Genomic DNA, 21453 nt, shown 5'->3' with positions numbered 1-21453 from the left:
CATACCATTAATACGAGCTAAAGGAACAAAGCCCAAGCGAAAATAATTAATTTAACTCAAAAATCCCAAAAATGGCCAAACCCTCCCCCCTCCCCCCGGGCCCACATCTCAAAATCTGATAAAAATCAAATAAATAGAATCTTTATCCTCCCACGAGTCCATACATACCAAGAACATCAAAATCAGACCTCAAATTGCCCCTTAAATCCCCAATTTACACTTGTGAGCACGTGATTTTTGCCTTAAATATGTTTATTCCCAAAATCCCAAACAAAATAATTTTCCTTTATATTTTTACAATTTTTGTGCATTTTGGTGTCATTTTCTGATAATTGTTGCATTCTATTTGCGCATGTTAATTCTATAAAGTACAAAAGTACGCATTTTTGCGTTTAGGTTTTAGTATCAATTAAGGGTTAATTGTTTTAAAAAAACAAAACATGAAAATCACAAAAAATTAAGTTCACTTTTGCATTTTAATGATTGTTATTGTGAATTGGTCATGAAATAGCTGTTGAACAATTTTAGTAATTAATTAGTCTTTGTTTTGAAATAACTAGGATTTCATGTTAGTTTTACATTCCCATAAAAATTAGAAAATTATAAAAATTTTAAAAGTGAGAAAAGAAAACAAAAAAAAAAAGGAAATAAGAATAGAAATTGGGTCTTAATAAAAGACCCAAATTTGGGCCAAATCAAAAGAATTTCTCGGGCCCAAACGCCTCAAAATTGTTGCAAACCAGTCCAGCCCAAATCCCTACCCGGTCTGCCCCCTCTTCTAAACGAAACGGTGTCGTTTCGGGGTCTTTGAATCAGGACTGCTGGATCTCATCAATCCAACGGTCCGGAACTAATGAGGTTCCTAGTTTAAAAAGGTCCGAAAACCCACCCCAGACCCTCGTCTTCCTCACCCCACCCCTCCTCTCAAACCCTAATCCGCGCCGCCCCTAAATCCCTCGCCGGCGGTGAACGCAACCTACACCGTTCACCCCCAGATTAACACCACAGGTCCCCCATGAACCCCTCTTTCCACTCCCGTTATTAGTGTTCCTCGAATATTGCCGGAACTCGTCGAATCTTAGTTTGAAGTTTTCCGGCCAAGTGACAAGTTCATCCAAATCAGCCCAAAATCACACCACATAATCCCCGTTCTTCCATCAACCCTAATCCATGGTTATTTTCTTTCAAATCTCTATGAAACGGCCCGAATCTTAGATCTAAGAATTTCTGGCCAAAACCCTAAACCAAATCTTTTTGATTTCGAACCGTAGTATCTTTAACCATGTGTTCTCTCGTAAGAACACATGGTTAGGGATGTTACGCGTCAAAAATCTGAAAGGATTCATACGTTTCTGACTGGCCAGAGTTCCTTGTGCCTCTGTGAGTTTTTACTGTTTCCTTTTACTCGCATGTCTGAAGTTTTATTTACAGTTTTTGTTTCGTTAATTTTTCTGTTAATTTTATGATTTATTTGTATTAGTTTAGTTCTGTCAATTGTTGATTAGTTCTGAGTTGATATTTGTTTGAATGATTATGAGTTATGGATTAAGAATTAGTTTCAGTTCATTTAATGTTGTTCATATTAGTTTAAGCTTAGTTTGATATCATTTAGTTTGATTGAGTTAATATAATTAAACAATTTGGTTTTGGTCAGTCTGATTAGTTGGTTTCTGAATGATAATTAATCAATTTCAGCTAGTTTTAAATTGGATTAGGGTATTGGTTACAACTGTTAAGAATGAGGGTAGGTTCAGTAACTTTGGGGAACTTTCAGGGGTAGTCTGGGTATGGAAAATGGTAGTTCTGATAGGAATAGTATTTTCAAAACATGTGGAAGGGCAATATAGGTATTGTATGGGTAGAGGAATACCCTAGGGCCTTCTAGAATGGGGTACAAGTGTAGATTTTATTAATTGTAATGCATTTACTTGTTTAGCAAGTTAAGAATAGAGGGACCAAACTGAAAATAGGGAGGGGACTGATCAGAAAATCAGAATCTGATCTTTTCTCTTTGGGGGTTGCCTATAAAAAGGCACGAAACGCCTTGGGAGAGGGGATTCTTTTTTCTTCTTTGGCCTTCAGCCTGAGTTTTAATTTCAGCTTTCTTTTCTGCTTTTGATTTCAGTTGGCATTTTAATTCCAAGTTTATTCAGAAAACAAAACATCAAAAATGGAGAAATCCGAAACAACTTCACAGTTTCATTACTAGTTTTGGATTTCAGTTTGGGTTTTGGGTTTTGGGTTTAGCATTATTACAGAGGTGCTTAGGTTCTGCTGGGAAGTCTAGGAGTGCATTTGAAGTATGTTGAATTGATCTGTGGAGTCTGCCTATATTTCTGGTTTTCAAAGCAATCTGCCTGTATTTCTGTGGTGTAATATTGCTGAGTTTGTTGCTGTTGCTGTTCAAAGTAGCTGACTCCTCTCCTTTTCTCTATTTACATTCCAATTTCCAAGTACATTCCCCTGGACCTCACTGATGTATGCTTGTTGAAGTTGAAATGAAATGTTCAAGGGGCCTGTTATTCAACTGAAAGCAGTCTGTATTTTGACTGATATTAATAGTGTAGTTTCCAGTTATATAACTGGTAGTTATGTGCAATTAAACTTGTTCAGTAAGGTTGATTACATATTAAAAGTTGCGTAATGTTGAACTGTTGAATTGGACATTTGAAATAGCATTGAGCATATGTGGTCTAATTTGAAAATTTGTGTGAATTCAATAGTAATCAGTAGCAATTGGATCTATGTAAATGATATGTGAATTCAGGAGCAAGTCGGGTGACATTCAGCCTGGTTACTAGTAACTTTGTCATTGGTCGTGATAGTGTAGTAGAAGGTCTGCTTTTGATTAAAGGTTCTGAAATCGTTTGGTAGGCAAAACATAGTTATTGTTAGGTGATTGGTATCGAAACCAATTAAAAATCATGAAACAAGATTCATTCATAATTGGTTTGGTTCATTAGAGCAGCAGGTCTTGATAGGTAATTGGTAGGACAAATCGATTTAGTAATTTTGGAATTCACGGCTATCAGCTAAATGAGGGTATGCATTGTCATTGTAGTGATTCGTTGATGTTATATCAAACGTGACAGTGGAATTGTACCCATATTCGTTGGGCCAATTGGGCTGTATCAACGTCGTGAGGCAGGCCCATTTTATTTAAATTTGTTTTTTTAGTTTACTTCAATGTAATTCAAATTCTAAATTCGTTAGTCTTTTAAAGACACATAAATAAGTAGGAAATCATAGTTACTTCGGGATTGCTACTAGCCTCGCCCGAATAAAATCACATACGCGGGCTGTCAACAATTGGTTATAAAAATGATTAGAAATTGGGATGGCCATTTAGCAAATTCCATGGTCTTCCTTAAAATCATATTACATTAGAATCTTTAAGCTCGATTTAATTAAATTACTTCCTTAAACTCGGGTGCGCATTGATGCGACCCAAATCCAAATCTCGATGAAGTCAAAATGTGTTGACAATCACGGGCGCATTGATTGCGACGGGGTTCGAAACGCGTTTTCACGACATCGTAATGCTTAAAAAAATAAATAATAATAGAAAGAGGTCCACAAATTGAGACGAGCCTCACCACACAAAAATGAATAAATGTGGGGCCCTCGATAAATGGTTGATTATAAATATTTTAGAATTTGGGATGACCGTTTAGCGAACTTCATGGCTTTTTCCCAAAATAATGCTACGTTAGAATCTTTAGGCACGATTTAATTAAATTACATTCTTAAACTCGGGTGCGCATTGATACGACTCAAATCCAAATCTTGACGAAGTCGAAATGTGTTAATAACCACGGGTGTATTGATTGCGACGTGGTTCGAAACGCGTTTTCACGACATCGCAATTCTTTTAAAATAAATAACGATAAAAGCGGTTTACGAATAAAAAGCACATAAGTTAGCATGTATTAAAACCAGATAAAATCAAATATAACAGTTAAGCGACCGTGCTAAAACCACAGAACCCGGGAATGCCTAACACCTTCTCCCGGGTTAACAAAATTCCTTACTCGGATTTCTGGTATGCGGACTGTTAACAGAGTCATAAATTTCCTCGGTTCGGGATTTAGCCGGTGACTTGGGACACTATTAATCTCTCAAGTGGCGACTCTGAATAATTAATAATTAAATCCCGTTCCGATTGTCCTTTAAATGGAAAAACTCCTTTACGCCCTTTGCGGGGTGTAGGTAGAAAAAGGAGATGTGACAGCTCTGGCGACTCTGCTGGGGATCGAACCCAGAATCTCTGGTTCAGGGTTCAGAATTCGAGCTTAGATAAAAATTTGTATTTAATTGTATCTGATTTTCCTACATGTTTTGTGCTGAATGTGCTAAATGTTACCGCTTTGATATTATCTGAACTGTATATAAACTGTGCCGACACCCATCTCTCTTCACCTCCGGGGATGTGCTTACTGGTTGAGACTCCCTATTCTGTTAGTGTCATACCCTGAAATAAGAAAGAGGCCGGACAAGCTACGAAGCCGGATGACCTTTTGGTTCCCGGTAAGTTGCCCCCTCCTCGACTCGAGTTGTCCGCTCGGGTACACAGTCTAGAACACTGACCTAGGTTTTGAACATAGAATAACATGACTTCATGCCGAATCCCTAGTATGAACGCTTATTTGCATCACGTTGCATTTGACTTAGGGGACTCAACACAGGGGTTGGGTCCGTCTAGGACTAGCAACCTGAAATGAAAAAACCACCCTGATGCATTCTCTTGTGCTATGCATTTATATGTTCCGAACCTGTATGTTAACCGGTTTCTAAATCTCGGGTGTTGGAAAATTGAAAAAAAGAGAGAGTGAAATAAAATATCAGTTAGGAAGTTAATTGATTATTTTAGAAATAAGAAATCAATGACCAATTACTGGCGAAACTCTGCCGAAATTTTGGGAAATGAAGAAGAAAAAAAAAGGAAATGTTTATAGAAAAAGAGTCTTTGTTTTGAAAAACATAAGTTGTTTCATTATTTTGTTGAAAAAAAAATGAAAAAGAAAAGAGTCCGTTTTTTTAGCTTGGAAAAATAGGTTGTTTTAGTTGTTAAAAAAAAAAAGAGTTTTGTTTTTAATAGTTGTTATTCGCTTATGCTAAAAACAAAAATGGAAAAGAGTCATTGTTTTAAAATTGTTCGGTTAATTAGCCCGAACTACGCATGGTTTGATTCTCACAGGGCGTGAGATACGTAGGCAACCCTCATCGGGTCCAACTTTCCCTTTTGCAAAAATAACCAAAAATATCAAAAAATTTAATTTTTGTCATAGATAAACCAGGTGATGCCGTTTTGTCAAAATTAGCCAAATGTTCCCAAACGGAATGCCGGAAGGCCGACCTTGCATAAATAGCCACCTTTGGTCATGTGTTTTCATTTTTTTATTTTATTTATTTTTATCCTAAAATAAAAAAGAAGCTAAGTAGAGCCGTCTTGTCATAAATAGCCTTAAAATCTTTTTCCCAAAGCACTGAAAGGCCATGTTTGAAAGTCAAGTTCTTCGCTTGAAAATATATAGGTAATTTTGGGTCGCAAATATAGACAGTTTTCTTTGTTGAGTCAAACAAGAGTTTTCTTTTGCTTAAACGCTTTAATAAATGTGCAGGATGAGCACGATGGTAAATGAGCCCTTTTCAATAATGACCAAAATCCCTTTTGAGCTGCAATTATGGTGGAATGATTTAGGCATAGAGGGGCAAGACGAAGTGAGAAAATATTTGAAAGACCTTCCGGATTTATTAAACATTCAGCCTCGGGGGGGGGGGGATATTATCAGGGCATTGGTCGCCCATTGGGATTTGGCACATAATGTATTTCATTTTTCAGACTTTGAGCTCACCCCAACATTGGAAGAAATATCGGGGTACATTGGAAGTGATCAAGCTCCATTGAGGTTCAAATACTTGATTGCTCCTAGGGCCATTACCATACACCGATTCTTGGATTCCTTGAAAATACCCCGAACAGTTTATCATCCAGATTTTGCAAAGGGATTCTGCAGTTTCCGCTTCATGTATGATAGATATGGCCACGTGGCCGGGTTCAATAATCCAGACTTTAAGCTATGCAGTAGAAATAGCCGACAAAAATGGGAGGAACACAGACGAGCGGCATTTATGATAGCCTTTTTGGGCCTCGTAATATTCCCAAGGAAAGATGGTAATATTGATTTGAAAGTAGCAGGGGTCGTCAGTACCCTGCAAACCATGGGGAAAAACACTTTAGCACCTATGATCGTGGCTGATATCTTCCGAGCTCTCACTGCGTGCAAAGCTAGGGGCAAATTTTTTGAGGGATGTAACCTGCTGTTACAAATGTGGATGACTGAGCATTTGTGCCCTCGCTCTCAGTTATTGAGTTATGGTTCGGTTGAGAAAACTTGTATAGGTGAATTTTACACAAGAATCAAAGGGACTAGTCTACCTGAAGGAGTCACGGCCTGGGCATTATTATTTCGGAACCTCAATGCTAGCCAGATATAGTGGGTGCTTGGATGGTTGCCTGTCGAAGAAATCATATATATGCCAGCAGCCCGCCCGCATTTTTTGTTGATGGGGCTCAAAAGCATCTAGCCCTATGCACCATATCGGGTTCTGAGGCAACTCGGGAGATATCAAGTAGTACCGAGAGATGAAGATCTGAGTGCCCAAGTGGTCGAAATTAGTCCTGACGGTCGATTCCCCGAGGAAGAAGTTCGCCAAATTTGGAGTGAGTGTCAACATTTGATGGCGAACAGTTGTGTGTCTGATAGGGTTAATGGGGAAGTTGCCCCAGGGTATCATGATTGGTTCAGAGGTGACGTGGCATGTGGGAGACCGGCTAAAAGACCTCATCTCGAAGACTTCGCCAAGTCGTCCCAAGAACAGTGGGACTGGTTAGCAAAGGAAGAAGGCTATCGAGTTGAGATTGGTAAACTAAAGCAGCAAGTTGAGAGTTTGAAATTCGAAAATAGTGTACAGGTTGCCGCGGATCAAGGTGAAAAGAATAGACTGGCTCGAGAAAATGAAGCACTTAGGACCCAAATCTGACAGTTGAAGATAACCATCGATAAGCAACCGAGGAGCCGATCCGATGAACAATTGGTAAAAAGATTAGAAAATGAAGTTAGGGAATGGCGGGATGAATTAGAAAAATCTAAGAATGTCTTGGCAGAACTTAAAGCACAGTGGGCTACAAGAACAGAGGAGCGTCGCCAATACTTGAATCAGTTGAAAAGGGACCATGAGAAAATTGTGGCCAGTTTAAAGAAAAAAGTGGTTGCCCTTGAGGATAAAGCGGTTAGGCAGGCTAGAGATTTTGAAATTGAAAGTGGACATTGTTACAACTTGTTGGCCCAGATGGAGGTAGAAGTACAGCGGCTGCAAGATCAACACCTGCAAGACTCTCGAGCTTTAAAGACATGAAGCGATCAGATAAGATGCTTGCTCATAGAAAAGAAGCAAACAAAAGACAGGATTAGAGCCATTGCTCATGCCATTTTCAGGAGATGTCGGGTTTGTGAAGATATGACCCATACTACTTTTGTCTCAGTAGTGATGATCTATGTGAAGCGAACCATGAATGAGTTAGAGCAGCTTGAAAGGGATTTGGATCCTAGGCCCGCGGTGAGGGCGAACGACGCCCCGCGGATACCTAAGTTTGAAGCACTAGAATATGCATAGTCCGTGTCTGTAATTTTCTACCATTTTGAGTCAGTCTTTCGTATGTCCGTTATCTTTACGGGTCAAGTATGTTCGCAGTCTTAGAGTTTGTATTTAATTTGCGTCTGTTTCATTCCGAAAAAGTGTTGAGTTTGTAATAGTTTGTTTTAGTAATGAAAATTGAAAATTTTATTTCCACCCTTTATTTTTGCATTTATTTTCACGAACTACGCTTGGTCTGATTCGTGCGGGGTCACGATACGTAGGCAATCTCCATAGGATTCGACCATAATCGTAAGAAAAATAGAAAGAAGAAAAAGAAGAAAATAGAAGGAAAACCGAGAAAGAGAGAAAGAAGGAAAAGAGCAGAAAAACAGAAAGAGAAAGAAAAGCACAAGAGAGGGATGAGGTGAAGAAATTTGAAAACAAAAGGAAAAAGAAACAAGGAACGAAGTGCCGGGATGACGCATGCAATCGAGCAAACGCATAATAGAAACTATTAACTGTATAAGTGCATTCATGCCAACGTGTGGTTGTTAAATCTGTTAAGACTTAATCACTAACAAAATGGTTGTCTAAATGTGTGAGTCCAGGCAGGTGGTTAGTTCATTGGCAATTCTGGCAACTCACCCGTACAACACCCGATCGAAGGATCAAGTAAAAATGACAGGGCAAGATTCGGAAATCAGCATCGTAGACCCTTCAAATGAGGTTGAGGTAATAGATGTGGGTGCTATGAAAGAAGAGATGAAGAAATTAAAAGCACAAATGGCTGAAATGCATCGGGCATGGTCTCAGGGACATCCGGCACCACTATATCCTGCTAATCTATCTTACATCCCACCCTTGGCCCAAGCTCAGGAGCCCACTACTCCCCACACATCTTCAGCTTTCCCCTATCCCGCTCAGGGTTATGGTACCACTTCATATGCTCCCCCAGCTCCACCCCTCAAATAGAACCCTCCACCACCCATGGTTCCAGTCTTTGTGGCACCCCCAGCTCCACTACATAGATCGTCCAGTGAGCCGCTATTCCAAGCTCACGACACCCAATATTACCCTCCCAAACCCACTTTCAAAGCACCTGAGCCATATACCTATTCTCCCCACTTTGAAATCCCTGGAGAGGTTGAGAAACCAGTTAAGAATACAGAACAGGAGGAAGTGATTCGTAAAGTCAAAAGCCTGGAGCAATCCTTCAGGAACATGCATGGTTTAGGTAACCAAGTCAGCATCGCATACAAAGATTTGTGCCCTTTTCCTGATGTTCAGTTGCCTGCGGGGTTTAAAATGCCGAAGTTTGACTTGTATGAGGGTCACGGTGACCCAGTAGCCCATTTGTGTGGCTTTTGTAGCAAAATGAGAGGTGCTGGGGGAAATGATGAATTGTTGATAGCCTATTTCGGTCAAAGCCTGAGCGGGTCAGCGCTAGAATGGTACACGAGGCAAGACCCCGGCCGATGGTATACATGGGATGATTTGGCACAGGCATTCATTGGTCATTTTCAATATAACCTTGAGATAGTCCCTGATCGTCTGTCATTGTTTTAGCTGGAAAAGAAGTCTGGGGAAAGTTTTAGAGAGTTTGGTTTCCGCTGGAGGGAACAAGCTGCAAGGGTTGATTCTCCTATGAGGGAGAGTGAGATGGTAGATTACTTCTTGCAGACATTGGAACCTACCTATTTCGGTTATCTAGTGACATCTGTCGGAAAGTCGTTTAATGGAGTGGTAAAGATGGGAGCCATGATTGAAGAAGGATTGAAATCTAACAAGATCTTGAGCTACTCGGCGTTGAAAGCAACCACCCAGGCCGTCCAAAGCAGTACTGGTGGTGTGCTTGGAAAGAAGAAGAAAGAAGAAGTTGCTACAGTTGAAGCTAGTGCTTGGTCCAGGCACCCTCCGCTCTATTACAACCAACCCAGACCCCACCACCCAAACTACCAATATACCCCATATGGCCCACCGCAATACTATTATCCACCACCGGAACCACACTTTTCTATCCACCACGCACAGATCTACACTCAGCCCCCGGTGCACTCGCAATGGCGTGCACTGAATCCTCAAAACACACATCCACCCCCACAAAACACCTATCCACCTCCCAGGGCAAACAGACCAGGAACCGGTTTCCGCCCAAACCAAGCTTTTAGAGGTGAGAAGGCCCCAAACAGAAAAACATTTACTCCGCTGGGAGAATCTTACACCGCTCTCTTACATAGATTGAAACAGTTGGGAATGTTGACCCCGATTGAATCCAAAGCACCAAACCCCCTTCCCAGAAACCTGGACCATTCTGTTAGCTGTGAGTATTGCTCAGGGATGCCGGGGCATGATACTGAAAAATGTTGGAAGTTGAAAAACGCGATACAAGAGCTCATTGATAATCGCCGTATTGAAGTACAGGCTCCAGAAGCCCCGAACATCAATCAAAATTCGTTACCAGCACATTATGAGGCCAACATGATCGAACTGATACATAAAAGGGCAGAGCCTAAAAAACCTTCGCAGGTGGTTATGGTGATTCGTTCTACGGAAGCCAAAGAAAAGACAGTGAGTGCAAAGCCAATGGTTCAGTTAAAAGCAATAAAAGACAAGCCAGTGTTGGTAATGGGAAAGAGACCATCTGTGGTTGCAAAAAAGCCGGAGCCAGTCAAGTTAATGGCACCAGGGTCATCATCTGCACCCGTGGTGGTTGTGAAAGGAGCCTACGTAGAACCGGTTGTCATAAAACCGGTAGTCCAGTTACCCATGATTGATAGCAAAGCCGTACCGTGGAGATATGACAAGGTAGTGGTGACATACAAAGGAAAGGAAATTGAGGAAGAAAGTTGTGAAGCACAAGGACTAACCCGGTCGGGACGTTGTTTCGCTCCCGAAGAGTTGAGAAAGGCTAAGGGCGCTAAAGACAATCCAGTCCCAGTCAAAAAAGCTGTGACGGAAGAAGAGGCAGAAGAGTTTCTGAAGAAGATGAAAGTATAAGATTATTCCATTGTTGAACAACTGAGAAAAACACCGACCCAAATCTCGTTGTTGTCAGTATTGATTCACTCTGACGAGCATTGCCGAGCTTTGATGAAGATATTGAATGAGGCTCATGTGCCTGACAAAATTTCAGTGAACCATTTAGAGACAATTGCCAACAAAATCTTTGAAGTGAACAGGGTAGCATTTTCTGATGATGAATTGCCTGTGGAAGGCACAAAACACAACAAAGCTCTCTATTTGACGGTCAAATGTGAAGGTTCAATGGTTACTCGGGCACTGATCGATAACGGGTCGAGTGCTAATATTTGCACATTGTCCACGTTGAACAAGTTGAAGATCGATGAGGATAGAATCCGCAAAAATAGCATTTGTGTTTGAGGGTTCGACGGAGAGGGAACAAACACAGTAGGGGATATTGTACTCGAATTGACTATTGGCCCAGTCGAGTTCATTATGGAATTTCAGGTGTTGGATGCTGTAGTGTCCTACAATCTTTTGTTGGGTCGACCATGGATTCACGCGGCCAAAGCCTTGCCTTCTACGCTGCACCAAATGGTCAAATTCGAGTGGGACAGACAAGAAATTGTGCTACATGGGGAAGATCCCACATGCGCCATGAATGATGCCATTGTGCCCTTTATAGAAACTGAAGACGATAAGGGACCATGGGTTTATCAAGTCTTCGACACGGTCCCGGTGAGTAGAGTGCCCGAAGGTAAAAGCATGCCATGTCTCAGGGTGGCAGCTGCGACCGTCATGGTAGTATCAAAAATGCTGAATAACGGGTTCGTGCCAGGGAAAGGTCTGGGGGCTGAACTTCAGGGCATTATTCAACCTGTGTCCCTTCCCAAAAATTTGGACACCTTCGGATTAGGTTTCAAACCAACATCGACAGATGTTAGAAGAGCCCGTAAATTGAAAAAGAAAGCTTGGGTTTTTCCTAAACCTATCCCGCATTTGTCCAGGTCCTTCGTCAGGTCGGGTAGCAAGAAATAGTCATTGGCAAAGATGTCAGGTTCGTTGATTGGGGCAGAGGGGAATTTGGATAAGGTGTTCGAGAGAGTATTTGCTGAAGTAAACATGGTTGAGGCCGGGGAAGGGTCAAGCGGAGCAGATATACAGTACATCGGACCACATGCTAACATCAACAATTGGGAAGCTACTCCTCTTCCAATTCGGAGGGAGTCGTGGTAGTGGGTTTTGTTTTCCTTTTGTCACCTGGATTATTTCAGGATTTGTAATCCAGTTGCTATGTTCCGTCCGTTTGGACGAGTTAAAACCTTGTTATCTTTACATTTAATGAAATGCAATTTTTTTCGTCCCTAATTCTCTTTCCATTTTTCTTTTCTTTTCTTTTTTTTACAGTTCTTTTTATGCTGATATCAATGGTATGACATGCATGAGGAATCTTCGGCCCAGTTTTAAAAGCCAATCTAGCTCGGAAGTAATAATTCAAGAAGCGAGTGTGATTATGGGGTGGATCGTAACAATGATGAAACTTATGAGGAAATTAGTAAAGAATTAAGTCATTTTGAAGAAAAATCCAAACCTAACCTAAATGACACAGAAGCAGTTAATCTAGGGGATCAAGACAATGTGCAGAAAACTAAAATAAGTGTTCATCTGGGGCCACAACTCAAGGAGGAGATAATTAAAGTGTTGCATGAGTACAAAGATGTCTTTGCATGGTAATATGATGATATGCCAGGTCTGAGCACCGATTTGGTGGTTCACAAATTACCCACTGATCCGGCACTTCCCCCTGTCAAGTAGAAGTTGAGAAAGTTCAAAACGGACATAAGTGTGAAGATCAAAGAAGAGATTACCAAGCAGTTTGAGGCAAAGGTCATTCAGGTTACACGGTACCCCACTTGGTTAGCTAATGTCGTGCCTGTGCCGAAGAAAGATGGCAAGACCAGGGTGTGCGTCGATTATCGAGACCTTAACAAGGCAAGTCCAAAAGATAATTTCCCATTGCCCAACATCCATATACTGATCGACAATTGTGCCAAACATGATATTGGCTCTTTTGTGGATTGTTATGCGGGTTATCATCAGATTCTAATGGACAAGGAAGATGCAGAAAAGATGACATTCATCACGCCGTGGGGAACGTATTGTTATCGGGTCATGCCGTTTGGTTTGAAAAATGCCGGGGCAACTTATATGAGGGCCATGACAACCATATTCCATGATATGATACATCGGGAAATCGAGGTGTACGTGGATGATGTGATCGTGAATTCTAGACAGCAATCCAACCATGTCAGAGATTTGAGAAAGTTCTTTCAAAGGCTTCGCAGGTACAATCTTAAGCTCAATCCTGCAAAATGTGCTTTCGGGGTGCCATCTGGGAAGTTGTTGGGGTTTATAGTCAGCCGGAGGGGTATTGAATTAGACCCTTCGAAGATCAAAGCCATTCAGGAGTTTCCACCTCCAAGAAACAAAACCGAGGTGATGAGTTTGTTGGGAAGACTGAACTATATCAGCAGGTTCATTGCTCAGCTCACGGCAATGTGTGAACCAATTTTCAAGTTGTTAAAGAAAGATGTCACGGTCAAATGGACTGATGAATGTCAGGAGGCTTTTGATAAGATAAAGGGGTATTTGTCAAACCCACCTGTGTTGGTTCCGCCAGAACCAGGGAGACCTTTGATTCTATATTTGACAGTTGTGGACAGTTCATTCGGCTGTGTACTGGGGCAGCACGATATTATGGGCAGAAAGGAGCAGGCTATCTACTATCTCAGCAAGAAGTTCACATCTTACGAGGTTAAGTATACTCATCTGGAAAGAACATGTTGCGCCCTAACATGGGTGGCACAGAAGTTGAAACATTATTTGTCATCTTACACTACTTACCTTATATCATGCATGGACCTATTGAAGTATATTTTTCAGAAACCCATGCCCACAGGGAGGCTTGCAAAGTGGCAGATCCTGCTTATAGAGTTCGACATTATCTATGTGACACGGACCACCATGAAAGCACATGCATTAGCTGATCATTTGGCTGAGAACCCCGTCGATGAAGATTATGAGCCTTTGAAAACCTTTCCCTGATGAAGAGGTGATGCACATTGATGAATTGGAACGAGTTGAGAAGTCGGGATGGAAACTTTTCTTTGATGGGGCTGCAAATATGAAAGGCGTGGTAATAGGGGCGGTACTTATTTCGGAAACAGGTCAGCATTACCCTATTACAGCTCAGATTCGTTTTTACTGTACAAACAATATGGCAGAATATGAGGCGTGTATATTGGGATTGAGATTAACTATGGATATGGGTGTACGGGAAGTCTTGGTCATGGGTGACTCGGACTTACTGGTACACCAGATTCAAGGAGAATGGGAAACACGGGATTTGAAGCTTATACCGTATCGGCAGTGTCTGCATGAGCTTCGCCAACGTTTTCAGTCCATAGAATTCAGGCACATTCCAAGGATTCATAATGAGGTTGCTGACGCTTTGGCTACTTTGGCGTCAATGTTGCACCATCCAAATAAGGCTTATGTTGATCCATTGCAGATTCAGGTCCGTGATCAGCATGCTTACTGTAATGTGATAGAAGAGGAAATTGATGGAGAGCCGTGGTTCCATGATATCAAAGAGTACATTAGAGCGGGAGTATATCCGATATAGGCCACCGATGATCAGAAAAGAACGATTCGGCGATTGGCAAGCGGGTTTTTCCTTAGTGGAGGAGTGTTGTACAAAAGAACTCCAGATATCGGTTTGGTGAGATGTATAGATGCAAGACAGGACACAACTATCATGACTGAGGTATATTCCGGAGTTTGTGGACCGCATATGAGTGGGTATGTGCTAGCAAAAAAGATTCTCTGAGCGGGTTATTATTGGCTCACGATGGAGCGGGATTGTATCAGTTTTGTGCGTAAGTGTCAGCAATGCTAAGTGCACGGAGATTTGATTCATTCCCCACCATCAGAATTACATACGATGTCCGCACCTTGGCCTTTTGTTGCATGGGGCATGGATGTTGTTGGGCCAATTGATCCAGCAGCCTCAAATGGGCACAGGTTTATTTTGGTAGCTATAGATTATTTTACCAAATGGGTGGAAGCTAAGACGTTCAAGTCTGTGACTAAGAAAGCTGTAGTCGACTTTGTGCATTCAAATATCATCTGTCGGTTTGGGATCCCAAAGGTGATCATCACAGATAATGGGGCTAATCTTAATAGTCATTTGATGAAGGAGACATGTGAGCAGTTTAAGATTGCTCATAGGCATTCTACTCCATACCGTCCCAAGGCAAATGGTGCGGTTAAAGCAGCCAATAAGAATATAAAGAAAATACTCCGGAAGATGGTTGAAGGATCTAGACAGTGGCACGAGAAATTGCCTTTTGCATTGTTAGGATATCTCACCACCATTCGTACCTCGGTGGGGGTGACTCCTTACTTATTGGTATATGGTACCGAGGTAGTAATACCCGCAGAAGTGGAAATCCCATCTCTGCGAATCATTGCAGAGGCTGAGGTCGATGATGATGAATGGGTGAAAAGCCGTCTTGAGCAGTTGAGTTTGATTGACGAGAAGAGATTGGCATCAGTGTGTCATGGCCAACTGTACCAACTAAGAATGGCAAGAGCATACAACAAGAAAGTACGTCCAAGGAAATTCGAAGTCGGGCAATTAGTACTGAGGCGGATTTTGCCTCATTGGGTTGAAGCAAAAGGAAAGTTTGCCCCAAACTGGCAGGGACCATTCGTAATAACCAGAGTGTTGTCTAACAGAGCATTGTATTTGACAGATGTGGAAGGAAAATGTATAGAAATGGCCATCAATTCCGATGCGGTCAAGAGATATTATATATGATTTCTTTATTTTCTGAATATATCTGTTTGTATTTGGCATATCTTAAAAATTGAAATGATTGAGGCGTTTTGTCCTGCTATCCAAACACTCTTATCCCTTGTTATCCCCTTTGAGCCTTACTTATTTTTCATACCCCTCTTTCGGAATCAACGGCACTATCAGGGAACACAGGTGCCGAACATAAAAGAAAGAAGAGAAAAACAAAGGAAAAGAAAAGAAAGAAAAACAAAAGGAAAAATAAAGAAAAGAATAAAAGGGAAAGAAAGAAAAGCAAAAGAAAGAAAGAAGAGAAAAACAAAGGAAAAGGAAAAGAAAGAAAAGGAAAAGGAAAAGGAAAAAGAAAGAGAAAGAAAAGGAAAGAAAGAAAAACACAACAACAAAAGTTAAATACAATGAACTACGTTTGACTTGATCCCGAAAGGGTACGTAGGCAGCCTTACTCTGAGGTTCAGTCATACCAAAATAGAAATCCAAAAATCCCCAAGCAAGAAACTGGGGCAGAAGTTGTGATTTTTGTGAAAACTTGGATTCCGAAAGTTGTAATTTAAACCCATTCGAATTGTTTTGAGCCTTTTATACCTTTCTTTCTAACCCAATCCAAAAGCCTACATTACGGTCCAAAGAAAGACCTTTTGATCAATTTCTAAGAAATGCCAGGTCGAGCAGGTAGCGGTAATTCGTATTAGTGGCGACACTCTGGTTCAAGCAAGAAAGAACGAAAGTAAAAAATGAGAGAGTATTATTGGTGAAAACCTTCACAGGCACCGTAAGGCGACGGGAGCTGAGAGAAAATAAACGAGAGAGTCTTATTGGTGAAAACCTTCATAGGCACCGTAAGGCGAAGGGAGCTGAGAGAAAATAAATGAGAGAGTCTTATTGGTGAAAGCCCTCGCGGGCACCTTGAAGCAAAAGTGAGTCGGAAAATGTTTGAATGGAAAAGGGTCTGTAGGTGGAAAAATGTTTCGAGGTACCGCAGGAAAGTAAAGATAAGGTTTGGGTAATTCAAACAAGTGATGGAAGTTCGGGGCAACCAAGTATGGCGATTGAAAGCCGGTTATTTGGACAGATTGGGCCGATCAATTCAAAATGCATGTCATAACCATTGGTACCAGCTGTCTCGCTCAGATAAGTTTCTTTTCCTTCTCTTTTGAAATAACCATCTGATTTTGGATTCTTCTTATCCTTGACTCAAAAATCGTCGCATTTCATTTTCTTTTGAGGGTTTTATCTAGTTGAGATGTTTCAGTTCTAGTCTTGGTCAATGCAAGCAGAAAGGACTTCAAAGCTCACTACCGGTTTCTATAAATGTAAAGAACAACGTGGTCATAGCATGTCAAAAAATAACTTGATGTCAGGTAGAACACAGGGAATTAACGGAAGTTTCATCAGTGAAATGATAGGGGAATGTCGTGGGAAAGGCAAAAGCTTAAACAAAAGGTTAGAAAATGAAAAAACAGCATGGGTGTAAAACATTTAGGTCGTCGGATGTTGGGAAATTTAAAAGTTGGTCAGAAAGCCAGGCAGTTCAGGGACAGTGCGTGGAAGGCAGTCAACACAAAGCAAGGCAGTGGAAGGATTTTTCAGCAGGAAGGCCATCAACTAACCACCATTTTAAACTGACGAAATTTTCTTTGATTGTAACAGGGGAAGAAAGTTAGCCGTTGAAAAGGAATTCTCCAAGAAGGAAAACAAGCAGTAATCAGGTTTGACCGCAAGTGCGGTTTGATTAAATACGAGATAATCTTGAAGTGCATAAAGGGAATGGAATTGGATTGCAAAGTTGGCATGATTAGAATAAGTGCAAGTTGTCAGGACCTTCCTGGATAATAGGACGTAGTTCATATACCCGGGTAAGATACATTGGTACAGTAAGAAGTAACACCTTAGGTTCATAATTGTTTGGAGCAATCAGGAGCCCGCCTGGATAACAGAGGAATACATTCAATTTCAAATTCAGAAATCAGGAGTCCGCCTGGAAAATAGAGACATACCATTCAGATTTTTAAGCAGTCAGGGGCCCGCCTGAAGAACGGAGGTGATACAATTCAAGTTTTAGCTTCCCCTCAATCTCTTTGTTCATCTTGAAATCAGGAGTCTGCCTGGAGAATAGAGACATACAATTTAATTTTAGTAATCAGGAGTCCGCCTGGAGAATAGAGACATACAATTTAATTTTAGTAATCAGGAGTCCGCCTGGAGAATAGAGACATACAATTTAATTTTAGCAATCAGGAGCCCGCCTGGATAATAGAGGAGTAGTTTCAATTCTATTGTTCAACAGTCAGGAGCCCGCCTGGAGAACAGAGGTGATATAATTCAATTTTAGTCTTCAATCAATCTCTTTGTCTATTTTGAAGTCAGGGGCCCGCCTGAAGAATAGAGGCATGCAATTCAAGTTTCGGAGGTCAGGAATCCGCCTGGAGAATAGAGTCAGGAGCCCGCCTGGATAACAGAGGAATACATACAGTTCAAGTTTCAGAAGTTGGGAGTCCACCTAAAGGAATAGCAACATGGATTTTATCGAGAAAGAACAAGACAACAAGGCAACAAGGAAGAACAAGACAACAAGGCAACAAGGAAGTACAAGAGCAAGTTTGAAGAATTTAGATAAGATTTAGTTAGTTTAGCCTCTTTTATCTTTGACATGGTGTAATAAGGGAGGTCAACAAGCAGTAACAGCAGCAGTAACAACAGTAAGCGTAGTACAATCACAGTTCCTGGTAGTCCCAGCTACTAGACATTCCCGAACTACACTGACCTGATTCTTGTTTAGCCCAAGATATGTAGGCAACCTCCGAAGCAAGATGTGGTCAAACTTTTCAAAAATGCTTCACACGGAATTTTCAAACGGGCAAAAATCGCTCGTATTTGCTCACTTATCTTTGCCCGAAAACCCTTCATGTTTCCGAGCAAAAAGGGGCAGCTGTGAGCACATGATTTTTGCCTTAAATATGTTTATTCCCAAAATCCCAAACAAAATAATTTTCCTTTATTTTTTTACAATTTTTGTGCATTTTGGTGTCATTTTCTGATAATTGTTGCATTCTATTTGCGCATGTTAATTCTATAAAGTACAAAAGTACGCATTTTTGCGTTTAGGTTTTAGTATCAATTAAGGGTTAATTGTTTTAAAAAAACAAAACATGAAAATCACAAAAAATTAAGTTCATTTTTGCATTTTAATGATTGTTATTGTGAATTGGTCATGAAATAGCTGTTGAACAATTTTAGTAATTAATTAGTCTTTGTTTTGAAATAACTAGGATTTCATGTTAGTTTTACATTCCCATAAAAATTAGAAAAATTATAAAAATTTTAAAAGTGAGAAAGAAAACAAAAAAAAGGAAATAAGAATAGAAATTGGGTCTTAATAAAAGACCCAAATTTGAGCCAAATCAAAAGAATTTCTCGGGCCCAAACGCCTCAAAATTGTTGCAAACCAGTCCAGCCCAAATCCCTACCCGGTCTGCCCCCTCTTCTAAACGAAACGGTGTCGTTTCGGGGTCTTTGAATCAGGACCGCTGGATCTCATCAATCCAACGGTCCGGAACTAACGAGGTTCCTAGTTTAAAAAGGTCCGAAAACCCACCCCAGACCCTCGTCTTCCTCACCCACCCCTCCTCTCAAACCCTAATCCGCGCCGCCCCTAAATCCCTCGTCGGCGGTGAACGCAACCTATACCGTTCACCCCCAGATTAACACCACAGGTCCCCCATGAACCCCTCTTTCCACTCCCGTTATTATTGTTCCTCGAATATTGCCGGAACTCGTCGAATCTTAGTTTGAAGTTTTCCGGCCAAGTGACAAGTTTATCCAAATCAGCCCAAAATCACACCACATAATCCCCGTTCTTCCATCAACCCTAATCCATGGTTATTTTCTTTCAAATCTCTGTGAAACGGCCCGAATCTTAGATCTAAGAATTTCTGGCCAAAACCCTAAACCAAATCTTTTTGATTTCGAACTGTAGTATCCTTAACCATGTGTTCTCTCGTAATAACACATGGTTAGGGATGTTACGCGTCAAAAATCTGAAAGGATTCAGACGTTTCTGACTGGCCGGAGTTCCTTGTGCCTCTGTGAGTTTTTACTGTTTCCTTTTACTCGCATGTCTGAAGTTTTATTTACAGTTTTTGTTTCGTTAATTTTTCTGTTAATTTTATGATTTATTTGTATTAGTTTAGTTCTGTCAATTGTTGATTAGTTCTGAGTTGATATTTGTTTGAATGATTATGAGTTATGGATTAAGAATTAGTTTCAGTTCATTTAATGTTGTTCATGTTAGTTTAAGCTTAGTTTGATATCATTTAGTTTGATTGAGTTAATATAATTAAACAATTTGGTTTTGGTTAGTCTGATTAGTTGGTTTCTGAATGATAATTAATCAATTTCAGCTAGTTTTAAATTGGATTAGGGTATTGGTTACAACTATTAAGAATGAGGGTAGGTTCGGTAACTTTGGGGAACTTTCAGGGGTAGTCTGGGTATGGAAAAGGGTAGTTCTGATAGGAATAGTAATTTCAAAACATGTGGAAGGGTAGTATAGGTATTGTATGGGTAGAGGAATACCCTAGGGCCTTCTAGAATGGGGTACAAGTGTAGATTTTAATAATTGTAATGCATTTACTTGTTTAGCAAGTTAAGAATAGAGGGACCAAACTGAAAATAGGGAGGGACTGATTGGAAAATCAGAATCTGATCTATTCTCTTTGGGGGTTGCCTATAAAAGGGCACGAAATGCCTTGGGAGAGGGGATTCTTTTTTCTTCTTTGGTCTTCAGCTCTGAGTTTCAATTTCAGCTTTCTTTCCTGCTTTTGATTTCAGTTGGAATTTTAATTCCAAGTTTATTCAGAAAACAAAACATCAAAAATGGAGAAATCCGAAACAACTTCACAGTTTCATTACTAGTTTTGGATTTCAGTTTGGGTTTTAGGTTTAGCATTATTACAGAGGTGCTTAGGTTCAGCTGGGAAGGCTAGGAGTGCATTTGAAGTATGTTGAATTGATCTGTGGAGTCTGCCTATATTTCTGGTTTTCAAAGCAATCTGCCTGTATTTCTGTGGTGTAATATTGCTGAGTTTGTTGCTGTTGCTGTTCAAAGTAGCTGACTCCTCTCCTTTTCTCTATTTACATTCCAATTTCTAGGTACATTCCCCTGAACCTCACTGATGTATGCTTGTTGAAGTTGAAATGAAATGTTCAAGGGGCCTGCTATTCAACTGAAAGCAGTCTGTATTTTGACTGATATTAATAGTGTAGTTTCCAGTTATATAACTGGCAGTTATGTGCAATTAAACTTGTTCAGTAAGGTTGATTACATATTAAAAGTTGCGTAATGTTGAACTGTTGAATTGGACATTTGAAATAGCATTGAGCATATGTGGTCTAATTTGAAAATTTGTGTGAATTCAATAGTAATCAGTAGCAATTGGATCTATGTAAATGATATGTGAATTCAGGAGCAAGTCAGGTGACATTCAGCCTGGTTACTAGTAACTTTGTCATTGGTCGTGATAGTGTAGTAGAAGGTCTGCTTTTGATTAAAGGTTCTGAAATCGTTTGGTAGGCAAAACATAGTTATTGTTAGGTGATTGGTATCGAAACCAGTTAAAAATCATGAAACAAGATTCATTCATAATTGGTTTGGTTCATTAGAGCAGTAGGTCTTGATAGGTAATTGGTAGGACAAATCGATTTAGTAATTTTGGAATTCACGGCTATCAGCTAAATGAGGGTATGCATTGTCATTATAGTGATTCGTTGATGTTATATCAAACGTGACAGTGGAATTGTACCCATATTCGTTGGGCCAATTGGGCTGTATCAACGTCGTGAGGCAGGCCCATTTTATTTAAATTTGTTTTTTTAATTTACTTCAATGTAATTCAAATTCTAAATTCGTTAGTCTTTTAAAGACACATAAATAAGTAGGAAATCATAGTTACTTCGGGATTGCTACTAGCCTCGCC

Source organism: Nicotiana sylvestris, chromosome 4, assembly GCF_000393655.2.
Source record: "Nicotiana sylvestris chromosome 4, ASM39365v2, whole genome shotgun sequence".
Taxonomy (NCBI): domain Eukaryota; kingdom Viridiplantae; phylum Streptophyta; class Magnoliopsida; order Solanales; family Solanaceae; genus Nicotiana; species Nicotiana sylvestris.
This window is presented reverse-complemented; position numbering follows the sequence as displayed.